This window comes from Sinohyriopsis cumingii, chromosome 8 (genome assembly GCF_028554795.1).
Source record: "Sinohyriopsis cumingii isolate HCF-2022 chromosome 8, ASM2855479v2, whole genome shotgun sequence".
Lineage (NCBI taxonomy): Eukaryota > Metazoa > Mollusca > Bivalvia > Unionida > Unionidae > Sinohyriopsis > Sinohyriopsis cumingii.
In genome coordinates, this window is record NC_142968.1 from 91,025,609 (window position 1) to 91,033,431 (window position 7,823).

The following is a 7,823-nucleotide window of genomic DNA, read 5'->3' on the forward strand; positions in this document are numbered from 1 at the left end:
GAGGGGCAGTCCTTTTCAGATAACTATAGTGGTACGGATTAACTGTTAATTGGTCTCACTAGCTTCATGCCTATATGCTTAAGTCTAGCCTCTCTTTCTGCAGATCAGCCAGAGATTACCAAAAATATGAATGGGGAAGAATCCCAGGGGAAAATGAGACATGTCAAAGGGATAGTCGATACGTCACTTACGAACCTCATACCTATTTGACCCAGAAGCTTGGGTCCAGGAAAGTCCTGATTTTAACATATTTCATATTTGGGAAAATAATACTGAGATTTTGGAACTTCTTGATATTGTTCCCTAAAATGCAATTTATTATTTTCTCAGTGATATGGAGAGGGGCAGAGGGGAGGACTCTTGGAGGTCAGAGTAAGACTTCAAGGCACTGAAAGGTGGTGCCTTGGACTCATCTATCTCTGTCTAATAGGTTTACTAGTGTTGTGTTGCTTTAAAGATGGAAGAATAACAAGTGAATGGAATAAGGTCATTTGTTTTCTTTTTCAAGTATCTTGGCAAATTTATATATGAAATGAAATTAAGTTAATTAAATAAATCAATACAGAAATGAAACTTTAACCTCTTCAATGATTCATTCTGGGTGCGTAACAATTAAAAGAATGGCATGTTCAAGCCGTTAAGAATTGTTATAACTGTAGCATCATAGTGTAAATTATAACTGTTCTCAATTGCAGTACACTTTCATTCTTGTTTTATTATGTTATTTCCATGAATGAGCAATCTGATGATACATATAGTGCTGACAAAACAATATACTGTGCATATTGCCTTGATTATTTCATTGATTAAAGATCTCATTATGGGGACTCCTACTTTTTAGGGCTTGGACTCACAACTTTTTCAAGCAAGGAGTCCTAGATTCCAATTTTTAAAATCAAACAGAGAACCCTGTCTACACTGTCAGTCTGAGCTATTTGGATGCATTTCATAAGAGATCTATTTGGCCTCTGAACATATGCTTGCTACCATAAACTAGTAATACATGCTGTATACCTTGCTAAGGGAGATAACTTTCAAACACATTAGACACAAAATGTGGTCCGTTGTCACTGGTTATAGGTGCAGGCAATCCATGTGTAAGAAACAATTCTCTCCAAATGTTTTGCAATATTTTCTGAAGTTGTGGTCTTCATTACATCAACATCGTAATGACTACAATAATGCACTACTATTATTATGTGATGAGCAAAAGATCAGTTACAAGGTCACACAGTGGCCTAGCTGGCAACTAACTCAGCATGTCATTGGTTCTGGTGCCATTGTTGCACTGACCATTTGACATCCATGTCAGGATCTGCACAGATGTTTCAACTTCTTTGCCCATCCCTGCACATATACAGTCTCTCTTTATTTCCGTCATGACCTTCATGTGCTTTTACTATCAGTTTACTGTATACAGATTTTATATGGAACTGTGTTCCCCTGGGCTTTAATTTTCCAAACAGTGCACGGTTTACATTTAACAGTTAAATACTTTATATAATTTCTGAGTCTGCTTATTTCTTCATTTTTTGTCTATATTTCATTTCTACTTGTCTGTTTTGTTATTGCCACAGATATTGCTGATGGGGCTGCAGATTTTGCAAACTCATAAGCTGCATTTGTGTGGACTTGGTTTAAAATTGTGCATTGGTGATGTTTGACAATGCATCTGCAGTATTTGTCCTTTATTGGTGTTATTTCATTGTAAATATGAAAGGTTCCAAGCGAAGTACCCACCAGTGAATTCTTGCCATCTTTGCTTCCCAAGGGTTGTTGATGCACTTCATTCCACATCAGTTCTTGGCATAATTAGTTAGCTGGAACAGTATATGCTGCTGTCGTATCTGACTGGATGCATCGAAAAGAAACTGACCAAATCTGACCTTTTAATCCCAAGTCAGTGCATGTGGACATTATGGAAGTCACTTCATTGAATACCTAACAGGTTACATTGCAAGTTCTCTCATTGGTTAATTGATTTTACTTGCTATGGGCAGTGAATCCTGTCAGCAAGAGGCTACTTGCTAAAAACACTATTTCAGCTAACTAAATTTGCCAAGGGTATATATGGAACATAGTGGAATGTTGACCCATGATTCATGAAGATGAATTCATGCATATTGTTTTTATTTTATAGATTAAATTAATTCTAAAGGTTTATGATCAGTTTTAAATGAATTGCAGAGATTTTTGATCAGTTGTGAAATTAAAGTCAGTTAGATGCATGTTCATGTTGAGCCTCTCACATTCCCAGAATATAGCTAATTCATTCTTCTCAATATTTTGTTTGGATCTATTCTCCACATATGACAGGCTTTTGCATGCATAAATGGCTCTTTCCACATTTTGTTGAACTTGTGTCAACACTGAACCAAATCCTACAGGAATGGAATCAGCAGTAACAAAAGTTTTGGTTTTCTTAGTCCACAGTTTCAGCACTGATGAGGCTTTCTTTCAAAACATTGAAAGCATTCTTCTGCTCTGGGCCAATGCTAAATGATATACTCCTCTTTGTTTAATAGTGCTGGTAATGTTGCTAAATCTAGAATAAAGTTGTGCTGGAATTAATTATCCCCATGAAACTTATTACAATTACCGGTTTCCTCTTCAGTTTTTATTTGGTGATATCCTCATTTCAGATTAGACTTGAAGAGTACGCTAACATTGTTTATTTCTTATAATAATTTATTGATAGTTGGAATAGGATTTGCCTTTCTCATACTAATGCTACCTTATATTGTCACTCATAGGCCAAGTCCAACTACAAACTGCTTAGACCCAAATCTGCCATCGCATAATGCACCAACAGATCTGGGTCTATGCAGTTTGTTAATTGTAATCAGTAGAACACACAACATAGACCCTGACCTTCTGGTGCATTATGCAGTAGCAGATGTGAATCTTATGTTGTTTGCAGTTACAAACATTTGCCATAATTACAAAAAAATATATCCCTCCATCTGACTCAAGTACAATAACTATTGAGATTACCCATAGTGTTGGAGTATTTATTTTTACACCTATATCCAGCTGTTCTAATTCATCTCGGTTTTTACTCACATTTTTATGTAACCTAAATGACAATCTGGGATTCTGGCTTGACTGTTGTGCCAATATGAAAATTATGTTCACAGCCTGTCAGCTTTCCTTTTCCTCAAAACAATCTTTGTAAGCTGCAAAAATATTGCATCCTTTCAACAAGATAACAACTGGTAAGCCTAGTTTGACTGCCATTTCTGCCAGGATTAGCTTGTCCCATCATTAACAATGAATTCTGCTGTAGTATTCAACCAATCACTCTCTGACCTATGCTTCTGCTATAAAAGATTCCTTTATTGCTGTTCCATATATACTTTTCTTTGATGTGCACTTTCTGTGCTTTGCTCTAAGCTGTAACCACAGATTTACAAATTATATTGCTGTTTGCTCTGGAGTTGATGATTATCATGTTGGCTGGGATTTCTCAGTGTTATCCTATCATACCAATTATCTTTCACTGTAGAAACACTCTTGCTGAAATGTCTCATGTGTAGTGTTTGTGTAATGCACTATTTCCAGTGTCATAATACCTACTGCTACCCTCATTTGTGATGCAACACTTCTTAAAATATCCATTTTTCCTATATTTGTGATACTTGTTGATCTTTATTGGTATCGTTGGTCTACCAAAATGTTTCATCTTAACATGCTAGCATCATACTTCTGCTTAAGGTTTGTTGAGTTGCCTCACTTTGCCTTTTCCATGGGTGTCATCACTGGTAACAACTATTTTTTCCCCAACATAGTTCCACTTTAGTTTTGTTATGTTGCCTCCCTTTTCACTTTCCAATGGTGCTTACAATGTTTATAACTACTTCATCCCAAATAACTTACATTGTTTGACTATATTTGCAGGCTTTATAACTGCTGAAATCGTGTATTTTTACCAATGCTAACTATGTTCTTGTTTGAATCATTCTTGTAAGATCATGTTTAATTTGCAGAGGCTTGCTTCCTAATTTGCTAATCAGTTCTATCTCCATAATCCAGTTAAACAGCCTTTTGTATTAGTCTTGTGACACGTTAATTCACAATCATTTTTAATTTTGGGTCATTTGGGATTTGAAATAGATAAACTTTCACAAGTTTTATCATAGTCATCATTGTTCTGGTAGTGTGAATAATATATCTTGGGTGTCAACTTCAGTTCAGTGAAGACTTAGCCTCCATCTGTTATTCCTTTACCAGATTTGGCCATGGGTAGCCAAGTGGTTTGAAGTGTTCATCTTTGCAGATCACTAACATATCACTTCTGTCTGTGCGGGTTCAAGTCTTGGTCTGACCAACATGGATATGTAAGAAAGTTTACTGGTAGCTTCCTGTGGGTCAGTGGTTCATCCTCCACCAGAATATACTAGCTGCCATGCATAGCCTATCATGTGCTGAAGAACATTGTTAAACCCCTCAAAACGAAAAAAGATCTTTACCATCTTCATGCAGTTCATATGAATGAAGCTACTGTCCCAAAGCAGTCTAGTGCTTGTCAGGTCATCTTTGCAATCAAATAAAATGACAGACATCTAGTAAGTTTTGCTTTTGTACTATTGCTGCCATTTCTTCTTTTTTACTTGTTACCTAACATAGTCTCAGGGAACTTGATTGAACCAAGATTTGATGAATGGATTTGACCACATGACAGAATGGTTTCTGACATCCGCATTTAATTAACATTTAACTCTAAAACTTCGGAATGAGTTACATATGGGAGGTTATTTTAATGACGTTAGTCAGTTTATAACACGTCTCTAAGGGGTTCTCTCTCATTGTTTACCGGTATTACTTTTCCTATATACAGTATTACACCTATTATTTCATTATTTTCTGTAAACTCGTTAGTTAAATATTACATCACCATGCACAGTATTCCATTAAAGTCAATGCAGTAACCTCATAGAAGTATTTTTCACTGAAGCTAAATTTGCTTTTTATTATTTATATATATTATTTTTATCGGTTCTTATTCTACAGATAATTGATATAAGATAGCATTTTCTCTGTTATGCTGCAGTTGGTTTAGAAAGTTAAAAACACACTTATTTTTGTGTGTGGAGACATAAAAACAGAATGGGATCAACCAAGTATTGCTTCAAATTTTTGCAGAACCAGCTACTTATAATTTGACAAAAACAATCCATTTTATGTTCTCAATTTTTTCTACCAATTTCCAGTTTATTTCATATGAAAAGATATGACGAATGTGTAAAAGGATTGTTAGACTGAAATTACACACCATTATAAAAGGTACATCATGCATTAGCCTGAGAATGAAACTTAAGGGCTCAAACTAAGATAAGAAAAATGGGAGAAATTACTTACTCCCTCCAGATGATATTACATGTATGCGGCATGATGCCCCAGTGCTAGACATCACTTTAAACTTCCACACTGCAGACACTGTAGTGATATGACTCAAAATGTTAAAGTTAAATTTTTTTTAAACACTTGTCAGCATAGTTATTATTTTAAAACTCATTTTCATTTTATAAAATGTCTTGCAATTTAAACAGAATTTATAAGTATGTGGTGAAAATTTCATAAAAATTGATAAAACAAAGTTAAAGGCTTTTTTAAATATGAAATTGTACATGTTTATACTGATAGTAAATAATTATGAATCACCTAAGGTTTTGCCATAGGAAGACAGAGGAGTAGTCCCAAGCTATCAGAATTCCATGGAAATTGGTTTGGAACTCTCCTTTTTTCAAAAAGATATGTAAATAGCATAGAGACTTTTCATGGGACTCAAAGACCAGGAATCCTAAGAAAAACCCTGTACACAGTTTGACAGTCTCTTGTCCAGCCACCAAACACTACAAGTGTAAATAGAGTATATATTGATTCATGTTTCACACACACACACACACACACACACATATATACGGGGTAAAGGTAGACTTGAATTTATGGGAGAAGTGAATTCTCCTTTTGGAGAGAATAGGGAGAAGTGATAGTGTGGGCTGAACAGGGAGAAGTGGAAGCAAAACAAGATATGCAGTCAATATATAAATGAGTGTATGTATGTATTGCTTTTACCCAATATTTTTTTTCAAGAAATTATTTTTCAGAATTTATTTACATTAGTAGTAGAGAGGGCGAACATCCTCTAAATGGTTCACCCGTATTTTCGCAAAATACGACTTCCTACGAGATCACAAAAATTGTTTAAAAAAATGCGATATCCAGCGTAAGACAACTCCGTCGATGACAAACTGGCTTACCTGTTATCGCTGATGTTTTTTTTTCTTTCTTTCTTTGTTGCGTTGAAGGAAAAATGCGCGATCGTCGGTGACAAGTTGGAGGCTCGCCTTCCCTGCTGCTCAATTAAATTTTTTTATCTAACCCGATTCGATACCGTGTTCTGGGATCGTGTAGATTGATTGTTCTAAACCCATGTGGGGTTATTTTAGCACGACTAAAGAAATTTTTAAATTTATTTATGTCCATATCGCCGCTACACCAGGTCTGATGGATATTTCGTAACGTGTGAGTATCAACTCCGTTAAAGACAGAATATTAGTTATCCCTGATCACTATAGGAATTTGTGTATACCAATGGGTTACATAAATTATATCTATGTTTTTGTGTCTACCGCTGGAAAATATCCTAGCTGGATTTGATTGTCTATCCAGCATTACATCATCATAAACAACTAAATTATTAATAAATCCATCAATATCATCAATACTTGGTGCTTCATTAATGTCAGTTATAAATTCAACAACATCATCTCCGCTCTCGTTTAACAATTTTGCCTTTTCATTAAAATCTTTTATTACATCATAGGATCGTTGATCGTCTACAGATGGATCTACCACATATAATTTATCCCACTTCATTATTAAATTAAGTAACAACTGCGTCTTACCACTTCCAGATGGTCCTATAATAATCATACGAACAGAATTTGGTAGCGCTGCGTGATGTTATTAACTGGTTCTCGTTTCCTTGTAGCAGAAAAGTCAGTGATCTCCATTAGAATAATATAAAATAAATATGGATTTATATTGTGTGAAATGCATTGCGTGCACGCCAACAAGTGATCTAACAACCATTACAACAAAAAATAACAGTTCTGCGGTTACGGACAAGTGTGAACGATGCGGTACAAAGAAATTTAAATTTATCTCTACTGACAAGTCAGTGCAGTCAGGTGAAAAACCAAAACCAAAATCAAAGCAAAAGCCAAAGCCAAAGTAAAAAAAAAAAAAAGCAACACGGAGTGACATCGCAGCAAAATTAACAAAACTACCTGGAACTCCGTGGGCTAAATACCCAGGAGAAAAACATCTTCCAGGATATAATTACTGTGGTCCTGGAACCAGACTTGATATCAGACTTGATGACCAAGATCAACCAAAACCAGGTGAGTATCCGATAAACGCTATTGATAAGGCGTGTCATGCTCATGATGTAGCTTATAAAAGTAAAAATCTACAAGATCGGCATCTCGCGGATGTGAAATTAATTCATGCGCTAAATTCCATCACTGATAAATCTCTCAAGGAAAGATTGGCTAGTTGGTTAATAAAATCCGCAATGAAAGGTAAATTAGTGCTAGGTGCTGGTAATTAATTATAAATGGAATCGATTTATTATTCCCCAAGAGGATACTGGAGGGGTAGCGCAGCGATTAGTAAACTCGCTGAAGCAGCAAAAGTTACGCGCGTTACTGCTAAAAACTGGTTATCCAAACAGGCAATATGGCAAATTTACCAACCACCGCCTAAACAAATTCACTTTGCACATTTTGATGTCAGTGTTCCTAATGAAGTTCATCAAG